Genomic DNA, 21,118 nt, shown 5'->3' with positions numbered 1-21,118 from the left:
TCCCGGAATCACCAGCTATAGTGTAAAGCAGGAACAGGAAGTCCACACTAGACAGGAAGTGAGACAATGAAGTCACCAGACTAGAACATTTGCATAAGAAGGAGGTGAAAACCAGAACATACCACAGAAAGGTAGTAAAATAACTTTATTTACCAATATATGTTCTTTTATTAGTCAGTTGAGAATATGTTTGACTGCCAGAAAACCCCTTTAAGCAAATGAGCAATATATTCTGAACAGTTTTATAGGCAGTTTAATCTTTATCATATCTAAAGTATAACAATTTCATGTAAAGTATTAGCCAGCACGGTCTCCTGTGGGAAGTCTACCACCTGGCACATTAAAATAAAATGACATTATACAGTATGTAGTTAATGAATACTGATCCGCCTGACCTTGACTGGGGCCTATGAGTCCCCTAAATGCGTTTAATCCCTAACATCACGGAATTGAGTTAGGCAGCTCGCCTCCGTCTTCCTGCTGTTGTATCGGGTTCTCCCTCTCACCCAATATGACTTCTTCTTGCCATAGAAAGTAGTGTAATAAACATGTTTTATCAGGACCAGACTTTAATTTCAGCTCATTAGAGCAAGCAATTTGACGGTTATTTGCTCTCCAAAGTGTGAATGAAACGGGGGCATTAAAAAAGAAGAGACATGAGAAAGCTAATCTCACAGTTTACTGCAACGCTGTGACATGTCTGGGGACCGGAGACTTGGTTTTAGAAGCGAGGCTGTTTCTTTAATGTGTCTGCTTTGCTGATACATAAATACTCACAGGAGAGGCTCAGCTTGTATGGGAACACAGCCAGCCGCAGATATACATTGCTTCTATTTATGTTATCACACACCGCTACAATCTAATTTATTACATCCAGATTGGAATGATATGGCAAAATGTCTAATGTTACCAAACAGCACACACAGTACCATATGGCTCCATGCTACAGAGTCATATGCCCCCCTTCCCCGGCAGTGGCAGATTAAATGTAACCTGGGCTGTCAGGCCAACATGGCCCATCCAGGCGCACTGATGTGGGGCCCTACAGTGATGAGCCTACTCTTGTCGGTGCGCCTGTGCTGCCTCACTAGCAATGACAAGATTCAGATGGTGAGAGAGGGCATAATCCAGCCCAGGGATGTTACTGAAATGCAGAGAGGCATTTCAGTAATACTCCCCCTCCCCACTGCCACCAGAATTAAAGTCTTCTTCATCTTCAAATAAGGTCCCCATACATAGTGGATGGCGCCCTCTGTGCATCACCTATATAGTAGAGGCTCCCCTCTGTGTAGGTCCCCCTATAGTAGATGGACACCTGCGTAGTCATTCTATAGTAGACGGCCCCCTATGAGGGCCCCCCTTTAGTAAATGGCCCCCTTTGTAGTTCCTCCTATAGTAGATGTCCACCTGTGTAGTCCCCGTATAGTAAACGGACCCCTGTGTGGTTTCTCCTATAGTAAATCCTCCTTAAAATAGATGGCCCCCTTTATAGATGCCCTTAAGTATAAGTCCCCCATGTAGTCCCCTATAGTTGATTGCCCCCTGTGTAGTCCCCCTAGAGTAGATTGTCCCTGTGTAGGTCCCGCTTTAGTAGATGCCCTCCTGTGTATATCCCCTTTAGTATATGTCTTCCATATTGTCCCCTCTTCTGTAGATGGTCCCCTGTGAAGTTCCCCTATAGTAGATGACCTCTGTGTAGTTCCTATAGTATTTGGCCCCTTGGTAGTCCCCCTTTAGTAGATGGCCTTTTGTGTAGATCTGTGTAAATTTAGTATATGCCCCCATGTTGTCCCCCCTTCAGCAGATGGTCCCCTGTGTTCCTCCCTTTAATTAGATTGCTCCTCTGTGCAGCCCCCATAATTAGATGGCAATAAATAAAAAACAAAAACAAATCACCTCCCACACGCTCCTCCGTTGCTGCAGCTCTCCTGACGCTCACATTATAATCCACCACTGCCCCCAAGACATTACCCCAGGGACTTCTGCCTAATGTTTTCAAGGAGGATGGGGTCAAGGGTGGGACTTTCCTTTATGAGAGATTGGTGGCATATTTAATGTCTGAGATTTGAACACCCTTTTGAAATTATAACATTTGGGTATACAGCTCCGATGCAGACATATGTGTCTCCATGGGTGCAGATTACATACTGTACTTCTTGAAGTCTGCAGTCAGGTCTTACCACTTCCTCTGCAATCTTGCTTTCCTACAGAAAGTAGAGGAATGTTGGTGCTGTCACTGAAGGTATTGAGCTCCTGAGGGTCCTCTCCATGGTGCACAGCTATTTTTCATTTTCTCCATTGACCAGGGCTGGGCTCTTTTCCAGTAATACACACACAGACACTTCCCATCTTACTTCTTTAGCTTACCAGAGCACAGCAAATACTCCTCCCTGTTATACCATGACATGGTGCTAAAGAAAGTGTAGTACTGCACTGGGGGAAAACTTAGACAGTGCAATATTATAAATCGCATGTGAAGATAAGATGTGAAGGACAAGTTAATGAGAGAGTTCACCGGCACTACTCCTATATGGTATACTGTGCACAGCTTGATGGATGTGTAGTAGGTTAATGCCAATCAGTGGCGGGGGTGCGCCTCGTAAACAGAAGACTCATACAGCTACACAATCCAGTTAATAGAAAGGAAGTTGAGAGCACTCACCCATCTGTTGCTAAGTTACTTTATTTCAAGGTGCAGTTAAAAACTCAGAAAAACATATCTTGCCAGAGCCATTTCACGTGCATGTGCACTTCATCAGATGGCATCCAATAAAGTGCGCATGCAGTGAAATGGCCATCATGACTACGCTGTGAAGTGGTACGGCATCTGCTCTGGCAAGATATGTTTTTCGAAAGCTTTTAACTGCACCTTGGAATAAAGTAACTTTGCAACAGGTGGGTGAGTGCCGTCAACTTTCTTTTTTATTAACTGGATTGAGAAGATAGAAGGGGTTACTGACGCACTGGGTTTCACTGAAATCGTGCAGTATTAATTTTGACCACCAGGCTTAAAACTAAGCTCAGAATTCTTGTTGTGTACAGATCATTTCCAAACAGCACCCTTCTTATCACAGTCAGCAATACAGTGACAGGTGACACCACTTTATAGATAACGCAGGAGAACACAATAACGGCTACTCACAGCTCAGCCTCCCCCTCCACTGCCTACAGAGCACGCTCACAAGTGTGTCCCATAAGAAGAATAAGGTCTGGAGATTGGGTCTCTTCTCCAGTATCCGGCTACAATCAGCAAAAGGAAATTTAGACATTTAGAAATTCCTATGCAGTATTTGGAGAGTTAAAATTGTCTCCTCTTTCCGGCCCGTTCATTGTTTCTCCATTTGCAACAAAATAGAAGAGTCATCCAAGCAAAGTGAGAGAGAAATTAAAATGATGAATTACAAATTCTAAATGTTTAATCAGCCGTACACAAAGTAGGGCGATTTGTACATTTTTTTTTTTTATTGCTAAAAGCCACCAAATGTTAAACTGAGCTCGGGCTATCCATTTGCCTGCAATAATTCAAGCAGACAGCTCTAAGATGGCACAGAAAACATTTATTAATGATTACATTTACCTGAACCGCCTCCGTGTACATTCATCACCTGTCAGGTGCAGCGGGGAGGGCAGGGATCCAGAATCCTAACATGCTAGGAATAATATCTTTGTGAATAATATCACACTGTGGGGAGGGAGCTTTAAATAGTCACATGATTCCAAAAACATTATACCAGGCATGGAGTAGAGATGATCGAACATCGGGAATTGTTAGGTTTGATCGAACTTGAACCTTCTCGAACCTTTGTCATTTGATTCCCGATGCCTTCCCGTTCCGTGGGGAAGGTGAAGCAAGCCCAAGTACCGCCTAGAAAACAGGGATACAGTATAAGTAATAGGCTGTATCCCTGTTTTTCAGGCGGTACTCGGGCTTGCTCTACCTTCCCCACTGAGCGGGAAGGCATCGGGAATCAAATGACAAAGGTTCGAGTAGCATGGAGCAGGATCCCAAAGAGAAGTCTACAACACTTTCCCTGTCTATAAGGGGTTATCAAGGCTTAGAAAAACATGTTCACTTTCTTCCAGAAACAGCACCTCTCTTGTCCTTAGTTTGGGTGAATGTTTGTTAGCTTGGTTACACTGAAGTGAATGGAGCTGAATTGTAATACCACACATAAGGTAAGGGCAGGTGTAGTGCTGTTTGTGCAAGAAAGTAGCTGTTTTATCCTGGATAACCCCTTTAAGACATGCCGACCACCTCTCTGCTCTAAACGCAGTGGTCTGGCTGGAGTATATATTGCTATAGTGTAGAAATTTACAGTCATAGGCCATGTTCACACAACGTATATTTTCATTAAAGTACAGTCGTTGGAATCGTCAACAACGACCGTACTTTTTACGAAAATATATGTTGCATACGCTCCGGCCAGGATCTCTCGCGGCGCCAAAGAAAACTTATGTCAGAATACCCTGTCAGTGCACACTATGGAGCGAGCTGCTCCGGCCACATGCTCCATAGTGTGCAGTGGGGAGTTCTGATGCGGGCACGCAGGGATGCGCCCGCATCAGAACTCTGCGGCCCTAAAGATCATCCGGACGGTGCTGCTGGGAACGGTCTCTTAAGTAGTCTGCACATGGCCATAAAGCGTATATATACTGTAATATAAAGTATAAAATATTTAGTTATGTATACACCAGCTTTTAAAGTGGTGATCAGTAACCTAGACAATGAGCTGTCAACAATGGGAGGGAAAGAACAGCATATCAGGAGAAGGGGGCAAGTTTAGTTGAGATGGTAATACCCCTTTAAGCCCATTTATACACACATTTTCTGCTCTCTGCTGCCCCCCCTGGTGAACAGCATTACTCTTGTTCAACTTGCTAGAATTCCTTAGAGCTGTCTAGTAAAAGGGGGGAGTAATCTCCTAGTTCTCTCTATATCTGGAGGGTTGGAACCAATGGTTGCAACTCTGTAGTTAGCTAGTCTAATGAAGACAAGCTTTTCCTTGGTCTCATAGTCTCAAGTTCTCCAGTTTCAAGGTTGCTACTCTATAAGAGTTTCTGTAAGTGGGGAGTTTTTATGGTGCCAAAAACTACACGGATCCCATGATTGCTCAAACATTTATGAGAATTTTACACAAAAAACTACTCAAAAACCACTGATAAATTCTCCTTTAGTACCATCCATCTTGCTGCAAGTGTTAAAGCTACCTGCCTCTTGAGTAAAGGTACACGTTTCCAACCACTGGGGTATCTATAAACCGCTGCTTTTATGGAACTACTACTACCAGTTGGTGCTTGTATGCTAACACAGAAGTACAATAGCAGTTAAAGGGGTACTTAGGATATTTTTTTCCCTTTTAAATCAATTGGTGTCAGAAAGTTATACAGATTTCTAAATTACTTCTGTTTAATAAGAAACACAATACTTTCAATACTTAACAGCTGCTGTATGTCCTGCAGGAAGTGGCGTATTCTTTCTAGTCTTTCTACTCTCTGCTGCCGCCTCTGTCTGTATCAGGAACTGTCCAGAGCAGTAGCAAATCCCCATAGAAAACCTGTACTGCTATGGACAGAGGTGACAGCAGAGAGCACTGTGTCAGACTGGAAAGAATATTCCACTTCCTGCAGGGCATACAGCAGCTGATAAGTACTGGAAGACTGGAAAGCATTTACAAATACACCTTACTGAAACCAGTTGATTTAAAAACACTTTTTTCTCCGGAGTACCCCTTTAATGCTACTAGTAATAAAATGTGCAGAAAATATTTGCACGCTTGCTTTATTGCTATGAATACATTTGCTCCCTGTTCTCCCACCTGCATGGGATTTTTTATGCTCTAGTTGAGAACTTAGATGGTAAGCTTCAGTGATGAAGGGGCCAATGTGAAGGAAACAGTGACTATTACTGCATAATATAGAAGAGCCATCAGCTTCCAGGCTGTCAAGGCTGTGGATCTCAAGTTGAGTTTGCTGGCTAATAACCACATTTACTATGCACCAGGCCAAGACACTTAGAAAATTGAATGAATTTGCTATAAAGTATTTACTTGAGACACTAAACATGACGAGCACTATGGAGAATACTTGTTCCTGGTGGCATGAACCTGTCTGAATAGTTTCATCTTGCAGGAGCTGACACTACCATAGCCCCAATTTCTCTATAATTAGATTTATAGTACAGCCTGTTATAACTTGTCATAGTCACACCTTCCACTGTCATCATCTTGTCAGTCCGCTCCGGTGTACTTTATATTCTCTACCCAGCCTTCTCTCCTAGTGCTATATCCTCATTTACACAACACCATTTGCCAGTGTTGGAGTCATGTCAGGAGGAGATGGCTGGGGTCAGGCCCATGCCCTCCTGCGGTGAAGGCATTGATAATATGATCGTTTATATGTGAGTGTCACTATACAGCACATGAGGTATGAGGAGGTATAATGTATGGCTGAGATCCAGACTTATTTGGAAAGCCGCAGGACTTGGAATACTGCTTGTTCTGGATTTATAATGTGTAAAGGGTTAAATGGTATGCAATGCCCTCAAAAAGAATATTTCCAGCTTTGTAATATCTAAAATAGTGAAGAAAAGCAGCCTTGCAAGTTATTTCCTTGATTACCAGCTTTGTTTTGTGTATCTAGCGCCTATGTGTTGTCACGGTAACAGACTACAAACAATCCCTGTGTAGTCTGACCCTGCAGTTGTTCTTTACTTTTTACAAAAAAATGGCGCTATGGATGTGAACCTGACTGCAAGATCAATATACAGTAGAGGGGTTCTGTAGGGAAAGAGCATAGAACTTTTCTACATTTAAGGGGTTATTCACCTTAAGCCCCATGCAGACCATGCAAAACTCTGCTTCTTATCTCAATCTGAATGCTTTTTGAGTTCCTGCAGATTTTGACCCAAATTATCCCCTAAGGCTGGGTTCACACCACGTTGCTTTTGTTTGCATCCATTTTGATACGTTTTTACTTTGACTCCCATTATAAAAATGGATCATAAGGCATCCTTTTTATTAACGTGCACAAAAATAAGGTCAGCTAAGTTTTTGGTGTACGTGAAAAAAAAAAGTTGCATCCATTCGTTCTTAATCCGTTTTTTTTCTTCTTTTTTTCTTCTTGCAAAAACGGATGAAAAAAACGTAGTGTGAACCCATCCTAACCTGCATTCTGGCAACCTGGCACAGTTTCCACATAGAAAGCATTAATAAGTGATTCCATTTTTCGGTAATACGTGCTGATACTGCAGTACAGGCCGGGATGATATTTTCTTACGACATGTGAACATAGCCTAAATGTAGTCCTGTATCCGGTAATGCCATTTGTAGCACTGCCTGCCTCCAGAGCGTCCAGCCGCTGGCACACTCCACTGATAATCACTAGAAGGGGCGGGCCGGTCGGATGGATTGGTGCTCTGGGGTGGGGCAGTGCTCCAAATGGTCTTTCTGGACATATTAAAACTGCATGGAAATGGTGCAGAGGATGCAGATAAGAGACCTACCTTCCTTCTCGATGCCCCATGGAACTATCAGACTAGACTAGATTAAATTTGTCTAACCTGCTTTAAGAAAAATGCTTCTTGTATAAACTATTAAAATTCCACTGAGTAAATTTCTATCTAGAGAATAATAGGACACAGTTCCAAAGCTGAATTCACACGGATCTTGGCCTGGAACTCACATGGATTCATTGGTCTTAAAGGGGTTATCCAGGATAGTACTGCTGGAAATAGCTAAGCACTGTACTCGGCTACCTCCAGCAGCGCCATAGACAATGAATGAAGTGGCTGGGCAACACACAATTATACTTTTTTCTCTATCCAATGGATAAGGACTAAGTATTATTATAAGGACTATCCCTTTAAGAGGTGTGTGCTTTTTTAATAAGGGTTATCAAGGATTTGAGAAAAAAACACAGCTGCTTTCTTCCAAATACAATGCTACCCCTGGTGTGTGATATTACAACTTGGCTCCATTTACTTCAATAGAACTGAGCTGCTATATTTCACACACAGACCGAGAACAAGAGTGGCCATGTGTTACATTTGGTTTCCTGCCCTACAAATAATACTTTTACTGTCCTATATGCAAAATTATAATAAAAGAAAAGGAAAAAAAAAAATCAAAAACTCCAATCTATTTATCTTGCTATAACCATAATGATGCTATAATGGACAGCCGCAATACGCTTCTAATCAGGTGATAATGCAATAGTCTAAGGCATCCTTATATTTTGATTAAAACATATTAATGATATAAGAACTGTCTCTCAGATCTCTAGGAGAACAGATTTCTGGAAAGAAAAGATCAAAATATTTTGACTATTCCGACTTAATTTCAGGCCTGTCTGGAGATTGTAATGGATTTTTTATGAAGCTTTGGCAGTCTATGGAATAATATTAAATTCTCGGTTGCTTGCTGTATGAAAATTCTATTTTTAATTCAAATTTCCCATGAATGTCGCTACATTATTACATGCAAATTGTTTTCTTGCAGTCTTTTACAATTTTTTTCTTCAAAGTGTAAAAGTATGTAGTTATAAAAGTTTATTGTGACCTAGAAGTATGCATTTTCCTAAAAGACTAATATCAAAAGTGTTGTGCTCATTCCTTTTATTACCTATGGGGTTTGTAGCTCTATTTTTCTAATGCTGACCTGTAAAAGTCTCCTGTACAGATATAGAGTCACATGATAACATTCTGCCACCCTGCAGGCACCACTAGGGGGAGCAACTGTACACAGTAGACTCCCCCCGTTACATAGTTAATTGCTGTCTACTTACTAATACTGTACACTGAACAATTTTACTACAAAGTGGCCAACCCCTTTAAGCAGTTCATTTCAAATATCCCATAGATTATAATGGAGAAAGATTCCACTAGCAAAGCCAATCCAGAACTGGATTAAGGGGCCTGGACTCCACCATTGCCAACCAGATCCATACTGATCAGATATCTATTTATGAGATACCAAATTGTTTTGTTTGAATGTTAATAGTGAGAAAGCATCTTTGATCCTCTTACTCCATTACTTTGCTCTAATCATTTTGCTATTAATATAGATTACCATCTAGAACACTCTGTGGTTTATTGCCGCTGCTCCTCTGCACTACAGGGAGGACAAGGGCTTATTGTGTCACATTAGAGACGGAATATTTACAAAGCTCTTAATGCTAATAGTGTTCTCTGCCCAGATAATAGAACTAAAGATGCAATAAAAAACACCACTGAATCCTCATGGGAGGAACAAAGCTAAAGCCCCTCCCTGTTTATAATAGATGCACAAAAGAATTAAATTTTATAGAAATGATTGTATACATTTTATGATACGCACAATATTCTATTTAAAGGCATTATCCAGAATTTAAAGTGACTCTGTACCCACAATCTGCCCGCCCTCCCCCCCAAACCGCTTGTACCTTCAGATAGCTGCTTTTAATCCAAGATCTGTCCTGGGGTCAGTTCGGTAGGTGATGCAGTTTTTGTCCTAAAAACAACTGTACAACTTTTAAACTTGCAGCCCTGTGTCATATTGGCATGGCCTAGAGTGCCTAGGCTTGCACTGCCTTTCTGTCCCTCCTCACCGCCCTCTTCATCATTAGGAATGCCACTGCAGGATTTCTCCTATTCAATACCTGTCTGAACACTACAAGCCTTAACAGTCCAGCACATGTGCAGTGTTCAGACAAGTGGTGATTAGGAGAAATCCTGCCCAGGGGCATTCCTAATAATGGAGAGGAGGGACGGAGGGGCGGTGCAGGCCTAGGGCAGGGGTACTCTAGGTCACACCAATTTGACACAGGGCTGCAAATTTAAAAGTTGTTTTTTAGGACAATAACTGCATCACCTGCTGGACGGACCCCAGGACAGATCTTGGATTAAAAGCAGCAATCTGATGGTAAAAGGGGTTGCGGGGGGGGGGGGGGGGGGCAGATTGTGGGTACAGAGTTGCTTTAAATATATCATGGCCTATGCTGAGGACAGGCTATCCATATTAGATCTATAGCGCAAGAGGTGCTGAGGATGAAGGTAAGAAACTTACTGCTGTTCCATTTCTGTAATATTGGGAGGTTAATTCCTATCCGTTACGGACGATAATCATCTTGTTTAATAGAAGGCAACGATGAGCCGACATGGACGATGTCTTATAACATGTTGAAAGACAAATGACTATGATAGCAGCGATCTGCTGTCGTCGCTCTGTGGAATAGGAGCGGCGGCAACAGACTGCTGCTATCTGCTATGGGCTGCCCGGATGATCTAGCGATCACCCGGGCAGCCCCCCCAGCTCCCCACTGTACTCACCTGATGGCTGCCGACGCCTGTAATAACGGCGGCAACAAGCGGGGAAAGAGGAGAAAGCGAGCACTGACAGCGCTTGTTTGCTTCTCTCTGTCACCCCGTGTAATAGGGGCTATACTTTCATCTCCAGCACCTTGTGTGCTATAGGAAGATACCGTATCATCAGGTTAGATGCTTCTAACCTGCTGGAGGTTTCCCTAAATATCAACTTTGATATGTGATCTAAGGATTTAAAGAAGGATCATATTACATTCTGATTGCAGATTTGAATCCGTCTTATCCCTAAGGCTATGTTCACACTACGTATATGTCCCGCCGTAGTTCGTACGCGGCCGGACATGCGCGGCTAAAACTATGGCCGTGGGAAAAATAGACATGCGGCCGGATTGCGAACATGCAGGTGAACCGCGAACATACGCCCGTAGTACAGTTATGCTTCCTAGCTTGTTTCGAAGCGATCTGAGACAGGTCATTTACTTGGAAATCTTCGCCCAGCCCAATAAAACACACAGAACCTTTTGGATCTAAAAATCAAGTTCAATTTGGCTGAAATAAGTACTTCGTACGGGACCGCATTGAAATCCATGACTGAAATCTGTGAGTTGGAACAGTTCTGGCCGCAAACAATGGTCTTGTTCATTTTTCACGGCGCCGTATACAATCCGGCCGTAGGCTCATACGTAGTGTGCATTGTGCGGCCGAAAATCGTATACTTCCAAGCGTACGCATCAACCTCAAAACTACGGGCGTATATTTGCGGTTCGCATTACGGCCGGAAATATACGTAGTGTGAACATAGCCTAAAACTGTATATGCTTTTGCAGCTGCTGCCTGGCATTGAGTCCTACTGCTTAGCTTATTTGTAACCAAGTCCTTCTCTGTTCTTCTAAGTACATTTATTTGGATAGACCATATATATTGCGCGTAACTGAGCTAATAACACAATCAATTTCATTGAGATTACCAGCCTTTTGTTATTGGGTATTTTCAGCCCAGTGTTTGTACCAGAATGACTATAAAGGTTGAATAGGTAAGAGATAAGGCTGATTCAGATATCCCATGCTGACTGCCATAAATTCTGTGTCATTACAGAGCCAATGGGTCCTAATCCTTAGATTAGTAGAGGTAATTAAATTGACAACCAGATGTTTATAATTTAGTATTAAGGGGTAAAACCACGTTTAATCCAAGATTCTGAGATGTAATCCCTTTAAATTAAAGTTAAAGATTAATACTTACACTTTCTGTATAACATTCACTGAGCAATACTTGCGGTTGTATTATTTCTGCTAATAGGATGAAGGTGGCATTGAAATAATTTGAAATTCCAAGAGTGCTGGAATGTGAAGATAAACACCAAGCCCTATGATCACATTGGTAGTAACATGTGGGTGCAGATTTTTTATAAGGGCCAAGGTGTTTTAAAGGGGTTGTTCACATGAAATTGACCTGATGATCACTTGACGTTGACCCGATGATCACTTGATCACTAGTCTGGCCTTTCACATCTAAATCCCCAGATGAAACTGATGCAATGATCAGTTGAGCGAACCGGATTCGGGTTCGAGTCGATCCGAACCCGAACGTATTTGATTCGGCAATTGATTAGCTGGGGCTGCTGAAGTTGGATAAAGCTCTAAGGTTGTCTGGAAAACATGGATACAGCCAATGACTATATCCATGTTTTCCACATAGCCTTAGGGCTTTATCCAAGTTCAGCAGCCACCGCTAATCAAATGCTGAAAGTTCGGGTTCGGATCGCATGCTCCAGGTTCGCTCATCTCTATTAATCACATGTCTGGCTCCTGAACTCTATAGCCCCAAATGAAACTCATGCAATTATGACTTGATCTCTTGAAATTCGATGATCACTTGATCTTAGATCTGACGTCCGATGCCTAAAGCCCCTATTACATGGGGAGACTATAAACAGAGAACAGGTCATAAAGTCTGAGATTTCTCCTTGTTTTAAATCCATTCCTGGCTTTAGCTTCAAAAATCTGTCAGATCATCCGCCTGTGTAAACGTCCAATAAGAGTGAGCCATACAATTAATCTACTAAAAAAGGTAAACTATAATACAATATGGCCACCAAAAGAACTGGTGACCACATAATACATATGTAAAGAAAAGGCAAAATCACCTAATAGAGATGAGCGAACCTGGACATGCTCGTGTTGATCCGAAACTGAACTTTCAGTATTTGATTAGCGGTGGCTGCTGAAGTTGGATAAAGCTCTAAGGCTATGTGGAAATCATGGATATAGTCATTGGCTGTATCCATGTTTTCCAGACAACCTTAGAGCTTTATCCAAGTTCAGCACTAATCAAATACCGAACGTTCGGGTTCGGATGGACTCAAACCCGAACCCGGTTCGCTCATCTCTAGTAGATAAGTAATCACAAACTTTAAAAAGCAAGTTAAAAATAGTCTATGGAAGGAGATAATCATAGAAAATGAAACACTGCTAAAAGCCAGTTCTTAACTTGCAATGATTAGGAACTGGGTTTAAAATGTGTTAGAATTTAATTCTGTATTTATTTTTGTTTATGTGTTTAACTCAACGGGAAAAAGTTTGTGTTTTTACTTATTTACCTCCTGGGAATTGAAGAAAATTCTATGTGTGTTACATGTTATATATTTTTAGTGCTTTTGTCTTTATGACGCTCTGTGTCTACCCGATCCACCCCCAAAAAATAATTGTGAGACAACCATAGGTATGTTTGGAGGGGAAGTGTATAACTAATTATGGAACAGACACTAAAACGCCACCCAAAACACCATGTTGCGTGACGGGGAGCAAGAGTCATTTCGACCTTCCGAAGGATGCAACTGATAAAAAAGAATTGTATGCGTTGTTATAGCTAGCTTAATTTTCCAGTGATCATGGATTTAAGTAACTACTTTCTGCCAGAAATGGGCTGTAGAGGGGCATTCATAGAGGGGCAACTCTGTGCGATAGGTTGGTAAGAGTGGATTTACATTTAGGACAGAACATAATCCAATCCAAGCCGAATAAAGCCCCAATGCAACAATTTAAAATGTTTCCTGCCACCTCTCATTGATTACACACATTCTGATCCTATCCTAACCTGCGAGAATGATATCTACCATCTCCTGGTCTTGGGTCCAGCGAGACCAAGTCTTTAAGGAGAAGACCCAAGGAATCCAAAAATGACAGGAAGGCAGGGGGTTGCTGGAAAATAAAAAACAAAGTAAACTTACCTATCCTCGTGCCCTGTAGCACCACTCCCAGGTCCCATCGTCCCAGGCTGGTGTCCTGCAGCTTTTCCAGCTGCAACATCATGTACTTGGCTCCTCAGTCAAATTCAGTGACTGACTGCCCACTCAGCCAATCAGTCTCTGAGGCAGAATACTACCCCAGTCACTGACTGACTGATCTAGTAATCTCTTAGGCGGGCTGTGGGGTTGCAGCTAAAAGAGCCAGGTATATGACGTACCAGGTTTACAGCGGAAAATGACACCAAGTGGCTATCAGCGTGACCGGAAGCGGCGCTTTGGAAGGACGAGGATGGGTGGTTACATTGTTTATTATTTTCCCGCACTCCCCTGCCTGCCTCCATGTTTTGAATTTGGTGAGACTCCTCCTTTAGGGTATGTGCACAATACGGAAATCATGTCAATAATGATTCCGCCACTCCCCTCCACCACCACACGCTCCCACTTGAAGTTCCGACCATCACATAGGCTCTATCTATGTTCCGTTGGATTCCGTAAAGAAATGACATGTGAATTCTTTGGGCAGTCAGTGGAATCCGCCCGAGCATAGAATGCAGTCTATGGGACGGACGGAGAGTCAAGCGGGAGTGGGCAAGGAATCTGCGTCAAGATATCTGTGTGATTTCCGTAGTGTGAACAAACCCTTTAAGAGCGTTTTTTTTTCTAGCTTCTGAAGGACAGTATAGAGAAAAGATATGGAAGATTTACTGGGCTCAGCTGCCTTTAAAGACATAAATAGGGGATTCCTTGGCAATATTTGCCAATCCGGCAGCCCAGTACTGTTTTTTCCCCCCCCCATCTCAACCAACAAATTATATGGATAGAACTGGATGGATTAACACTCAATGTGGACTAAACATTCTGACAACTTACTTTGAAGATGCAAGCGTTGCACTATGCTTTACCTTACATGCAGTGAATAAGAACTTTTGATAAATGTTCCCTTTTCCCTCCTCAATAAAATGGAGGTATTGGAGGTTTGTAAATTAAAGTGCAATAATGTTTCATTCCTCACCTCCAACACCTATAAAGCCTGGGCTTTCTTAGGAGGCGAACATGTGAAATCTTCTGCTCATATGTTGATATATTTGTAGCAGCGTGTTGCTCATTTCAGTGATAAAATGTTATTTAATATCTGGATGACGTGCCGAGCACATTTTGCCAGCAAGATCTATGGGAAGAAAAGGCGCGCTATGCGCAGATTTATAAAGCTTCGCTATAAGGGTAAAGGAAGAATTGATTTGCTAACTCGCTCCTCTATCCTCTCCACAAGCGCTGCCTTTAATAATTGCGTCTCAGGTTTTCTCGTTGCCGTTGATATATCTTCCCATGCAGGTGTGCATAATCAAAATGCTAATGAACATGCAAATTAAGCCAACTGAAATGCATACATTATAATAATGATATTTGCAACAGACACTATTGAAATGCTGCTGTTTGCAAAATTTTAGGGAGGAAAAAAAAATAGAAAGACAGAAATTTTAATGTTTTTTTTTTTCTCATTTCATTGTCGTAATGCAACAAAGCTCTTAAAGGGATCTTGCAGTTTTCATTCTTGCAGTTTTTATTTTCACCACTGGGGTTTAAACTAAGCCGAGACTTCCTGTTGTGTCTGTGGTGATTAGAGGAAGCTGCTGTAAAGTGATCTGCACAGCATTGCAGTCATGTGACACCAGTAGATAGAGGAGACAATAGCACTCACTGTGGAATGACCTCAGTGTTTCACATTCATCTCAAACGGACATACTCTGTCTATTGTCGTCTATGTCCATGGGTCTTCTTGTAAAGCATGTCACTAAGTGCTGTTAAGATCAGCCCAGGCAAGATGGCAGCCCCCATAATAATGAACAAAAAGTGTGTGGGGGGGAAATTACAGCATAGACAACAGATTGGAATAAAAGAACAATTTTTAGTATCTGACTCTTATCAGTGAAAGAAAATGCAGGTGATACATTCCCTTTAAATGAACTAATTAACTAAACAAAGAATTCTCGGTATGCAAGTCCTGGTCAGGTTCTCAATATGAAAAATGAAAGTGGAGAGATGGAACAGTCTGTATTGCTGGGTCAGTTGTTGGCATGTACACCAAGGATAGGTGGTTCTCCTACAATAGATATGTATTACAGGATAGGTCTCAGATCTTTGTTGGGAGACCCTGCGATCTCAACAACGAAGCTCCTGTGTCCCCTCATGTGCATGGTGCAGTGGTCGGGCATGCATGCTGCTGCTCCACTCTTGGTATGGAACTGGAAAAGATAGCCAATCCCTGTACTTGGCTTTTTCTGTCAGTCCCCTAGAGAGTAAAGAAAGTAGCAGTCTGGCAGTTGGACCCCCACCAATCATATACTAATCTCTTAACTCGTGCATAGGTAAAAAGTTTTAATTTTGAAAAAAACTAAAGGAGATTTATTTTTATATTAACCAAGGCCAGAAGTTTATACAAATTTGTAAATTACTTCTATAAAAAAAAAGTAGCCTTCCAGTACTTAACAGCTGCTGTATGTTCCACAGGAAGCGGTGTATTATTTCAATCAGACACAGTACTCTCTGCTGCCACCTCTGTCTGTGTCTGCAACTGTAAAGAGCAGTAGCAAATCCCCATACCCAAACTTCTCCTGGTGTCACCAGGGAGCACTGTTTTGGATTGGACAGAACTACACCACTTCCTGCAGGGCATACAGGAGCTAGTAATTACTGATTTTTTTTTTGCTTAAACGCAAGTAGTTTACAAATCTGTATAACTTTCTGGCACCCACTGCTTTGATTTTTTTATTTCTCTGGAGTACCCCTTAAACTATTTCCATAACTTTAAATAGGTTCTCCAGTACTCTAACATTGATATCGTATCCACTGGACTCATGTTTGATGGATAGGCTGCCCATTTATTATTCTGATTGGCACAGGTCCCACTGGCTTTAGTCCCGGAGAACCCCTTTAAACAGCTACAAGTTACTGTGAGTGTTGTAATAGTATGGGATTTTCCTAGCTGCTTTGTTACTGTTGTGTTGAGCTCTGGGTATAAGGACAGAGCCAGGATTTAGTCTGGATGCTTGTATGATACCTATTTCTGGAACGCTGGCAGCCGTCTGCCGCACTTCAACGTGTAACTGATTGTTTTTACCTTAGTGAAAAATGTTAGCTTTGAAAAAGTTCTCCTTTCCTCTGTGAAAAGGTGAAATGAATGACACAATGTGATAGAACGGCATTTTTCACCCAGCATTTAAAGTGCCTTTAAAAAGTAATAGTTTTGTGCATGGTATTGATTCATTTCAAAGGCCCCGATTTATCAAGTCACGCCAAGCTCGGGGAGTTCGCAGCCACCATTTGCATGAAATTGGGATCACAGGGAGCAATCTGAAGCTGAGGATTAGAAAGCACAATAGACTGAGGTGTTTGCGTTGCATTTTTTTTTTTACCAACACAATAGGAAGATCATTCTTGACCCATCACACCTGATTTTATGGACATATACTGCAATAAACATATAGGGGGACATTTATCAAGGGTTTTGCACCTAATATTTGGTGAATAATTGTATTTTTCACCCATTTTTGGTCTAAGTTCTATTTATGAACCAGTATTCGACAGGTTAATATTTTTAGATGCAACTTTTTTTTAAAAATCTGCCTGTTTTAAGTATTCACCCAAAAGTTCGCATAATCCGGGACTAGCGCCCAATTTATGAGTTGCGACTTTTTAAAAAGTCGCACAAACAGGCGCAGGCTTACGTCTGGTCAGAACCAGGTGAATAAAACTGCGCGATTTTTTCATAGTTGCGCCTTTTTTGCGCCTTTTTATTTAGATGCATTTACTATGGCAGTGCGACATGTTAATAAATCAGTCACAAGATATTAGAACAAAATACACACCAATCCCCATTAGAATAGTTGCACTTATTAGACTCCTTAGTAAATGTCCCACATTGTGTCATGTTCTCTTAAAGGGGTACATTGATGAAAATTTTGTGTCAGAAAGTTATATAGATTTGTAATTTATTTCTATTTAAAAATCCCAAGCCAGTATTTTATAGCTGCTGTATGTCCTGCAGGATGTGTTTTTTTTTCTAGTCTGACACAGTGCTCTCTGCTGCCACCTCTGTCCGTGACAGGAAGTGTGCAGAGTAGTAGCAAATCCATACAGAAAACCTCTCCAGCCCTGGACAGTTCCTGTCACGGACAGAGGTGGTAGCAGAGAGCACTGTGACGGGCTCTATAAACTTATAAAGCAATCAGTCAGACTTGGTGCTACATCAGGGAGTGAAGCATGCTGCCATGTGCTTCTCCTGGCTATATCTATAGATTGTGGGTAGTGTTGAGTGAAGTTGTCAAATTGTTTGGGTTCGGCAATGTTCTCCCAACTCTCAGCATTTGAATCCCTGTGGCTGCAGAAGTTGGATGCAGTCCTAGGGATACCAGGAAAATGGCTGTATCCATGTTTTTAAGGGCCCCCTAGGGCTGCATCCAACTTCTGCAGCCACAAGGAATCAAATGCTGAGCATTGGGAGAACATTGCCGAACCCAAACAATTTGACAGGTCCACTCAACGCTAATTGTGGGGATCTAAGCACTGAGATGCCAACCAATCTGAAAGTTTGTCATGGTTACCTTGGTTACAGGCATACCATATAACTTGTGTAGTGTGTTACAAACAGATTCCTCCTGGTAGATTTTAGGGCCTAAGACATAGAAGGTGTTCTTTATGATGAGATATTGGAGAATAAGGGGTTCACCGGCCATTCTGTAATAGAGTAATGCCTAATAGATAATATGTATGGCCCCAGGGGCCCCATTTTTTGGAGTTATTTGCATAAGCACCACCCTTGAGGAACACCCACTATGGGTTATTTGCATAAGCACCACCCCTAAGGTCTGATTTGTGGGACAGTTGGTAATAAAAGGTCAAGCTATAGATGTGTGAGGTCCAGGACAGTTTTCAAGTTAAGTGAATACTGTGGTTTATACTGGGTAAAAAAAAAACTGAAAACAGTAAAATTAGTTAAGAACCAATGGAAACGGGATGATATCGAGGATAAAAGTGACAAAGACAATGGCGTTTTGTCCAGATAAATAGGATGTTGTGTTCCAATCCTGATTTACAAAACATATGTGGAATAATTCAGACATATTTTTCCCTTGGAGGTTTCTTAAGGGCATATTGAAATAGGAAGAAAAAAAAAATTCCAACACCTCTCGGGGGGAATCGAGTTTATCGTTAATAATCGACTGCTAAAAGGGTAACATCTGTTTTGGACAAATTGTAATGAGATTGAATCCCCAGGTGGGGAGTACTATGTAGTAATGAATGAATTGCTCTGCATCTGAATAGTTTTAATTTTTGTTTTGGCAGAAACAGCGGCTTTTTTTTTTTTCACATCAGGCATCTTTTAGCCGGCTCACTTTGTTTAATGATTGCTATTAATTTCCAGAGTGGCAGATGGATTTGCGCCTAGTTGAGTTTGGAGAGAAAATGTTAGCCTTAGGAAGTTATGATACTGATGTGTGTGTGTGATCCCCTTCAGACGTTTCTCAGTAGGCACTCATCAAGTCATGCAAAAATCTCGCCTCAACCACTCTTAATCAGCACGATGGATGTACACAACAAGCGCTCGCCGGATTAAACGCGGACTCTTTTATTATAGTTTGGGTGAACGTAAAATCTAAGTAGTGATGGAAGCCCAAGGTCGTTTTTAATGTAGCTGCAATCCACTCTATTTAGTCCTAGGTTTCAGTTGTAATGTATAAAGGGAACCTGAAAGCAAGTGTTAAATATCCCTACAGCACCTCCGCTGGAGAAAAAGAGTATTACATGGTGCCTATTCAAATAAATGAGAGATGCTACTTGTAGGTCATTCAAATTTCTCCATGAGAAAAGACCACCGCTAAAGCATGTCTGTCATTTCAGGTAACCTGTGTGTACACTGTACTACTTTCTATATGGCATTTTTAGCATTTTCCCTATACAGTCTTCATCTACAATTTTAAGTCAAATTTCAAGTGAAATCTAATACCTGGTAAAAACTCATGTAGTCTCTCTTTCTGCCTCTGGCTCTATCTATCTGCTGCTACACCTTTCTCCATAGAATTCTATTGGCAGTATGTAACTGATCCCTCAGCAAGCCCTATCCTCTTAAAAGAGAGTTGGGGCCAGGTAAGTTAATGGGCACTGTCATTTAAAAAAATTTTTTCTCTCTTTCTGCCCATTGCATCCTTACTTTGCATTTAGCGATCTTCATATCGGCCCCTGGGTTCTGTGTTATGAATAGAGCCGCGGGTATGGCATGTGACCCATGGCTCTATTCATTCCTATAGGTGTCGGTAAGAGCACTTACTTGTCTCTCTCCGGCTCCTCTATAGGAATGAATAGAGCCGCCGAAAAGAGCTGAGTAAGCTGGAAGAGTCCTTGTCTGGCACCTCCATATGAAATTAATAGAGCTGCAGGTCTCATGCCGTACCTGGGCTGTATTCATAACACAGAAGGCGGGTGGCCCATACGGAGATCACCGAGTGGTGTTCAGAGTTGGACCCCTGTGATCTCTTACTTGCCCCCTATCTTGTGGTTAGGGGACAACTTAATTTTTCTGGAATACCCCTTTAATCTCTTCCTCCATATGGCATGGTGCCACCTTAAAGGGGTTATCCAGCGCTACAAAAACATGACCACTTTCCCCCTACTGTTGTCTCCAGTTTGGGTGGGGTTTTGAAACTCAGTTCCATTGAAGTAAATGGAGCTTAATTGCAAACTGCACCTGAACTGGAGACAACAGAGGGGGAAAAGTGGCCATGTTTTTGTAGCGCTGGATAACCCCTTTTAGAAAGGATTATATTGTCTAAGCGCGCGTTATCACCTCAGTATTACAAAAACATTTAGCCAAAAGCAAAGACCCGCAGTAAAGCAAGGGACAGAACAAGAAAGACGTCCTCCTTTTTGGCTCTGAGAACATGCTCCATGGACAGTTTCATTTCCGAATCTATAAAGTGTAAAATGTAAAACATCTTTTTATTCCGTGTGGAATTGATTTTCATTAGAATTGTATTATTTTATATTAGGAGGCTGGCTATGTGTGGGCTCAGCGTGTGCAATCCTAAAGTGCTTAAAGTTGGATTATTATTGGAGAGGGTAATGGCAGCCGTTCCTTACAATATCTTACAGTACTAATTCGTCAATAGCAATCAGCCTCAGCACTCGAGCACCCATACGTCCAATTTATTACGGCGTATTTATTATATACATACATCAATAATACTGCACCCTTGCATTGCAGCTTAATAAAACGCTGACTGTATCACTTTAGCTGCGCAAATGGAGAACGTTCACCTGAAATAATCCAGCGGCCAGGCAGCTTTTTTTTTATGTCTGGCCTCTTAATATCTATGATGCTCGGACTGAAATCGGTGTCCTCAAATGATACGGCTCTATGACTGTAATTATATTAATAGGCAATAATAGGCACTTGATTGATTACTGCAGCACTAGATGAATGTACAATGTTATTTTCAGCCTCTCCTGCTAAGAAACTCCAGCAAAGTCACACGGAGTATTAATGGGCTCGTCAGTATGGCCATTTTAAGGAGCCATAA

General features: G+C 41.7%; 1 protein-coding gene across 4 annotated transcripts in view; it reads right to left on the bottom strand.

Annotated features, from left to right (window-relative positions):
* Positions 1–21,118, bottom strand: part of ELFN1 (extracellular leucine rich repeat and fibronectin type III domain containing 1) — a 444,895-nt gene that overhangs the window by 4,167 nt on the left and 419,610 nt on the right. The gene's annotated exons all lie outside the window — the stretch shown is intronic.

Source organism: Dendropsophus ebraccatus, chromosome 9, assembly GCF_027789765.1.
Source record: "Dendropsophus ebraccatus isolate aDenEbr1 chromosome 9, aDenEbr1.pat, whole genome shotgun sequence".
In the NCBI taxonomy this organism is placed as follows: Eukaryota; Metazoa; Chordata; class Amphibia; order Anura; family Hylidae; genus Dendropsophus; species Dendropsophus ebraccatus.
The sequence above is the reverse complement of the archived record's forward strand: the minus strand, read 5'-3'. Positions and strand labels throughout refer to the sequence as shown.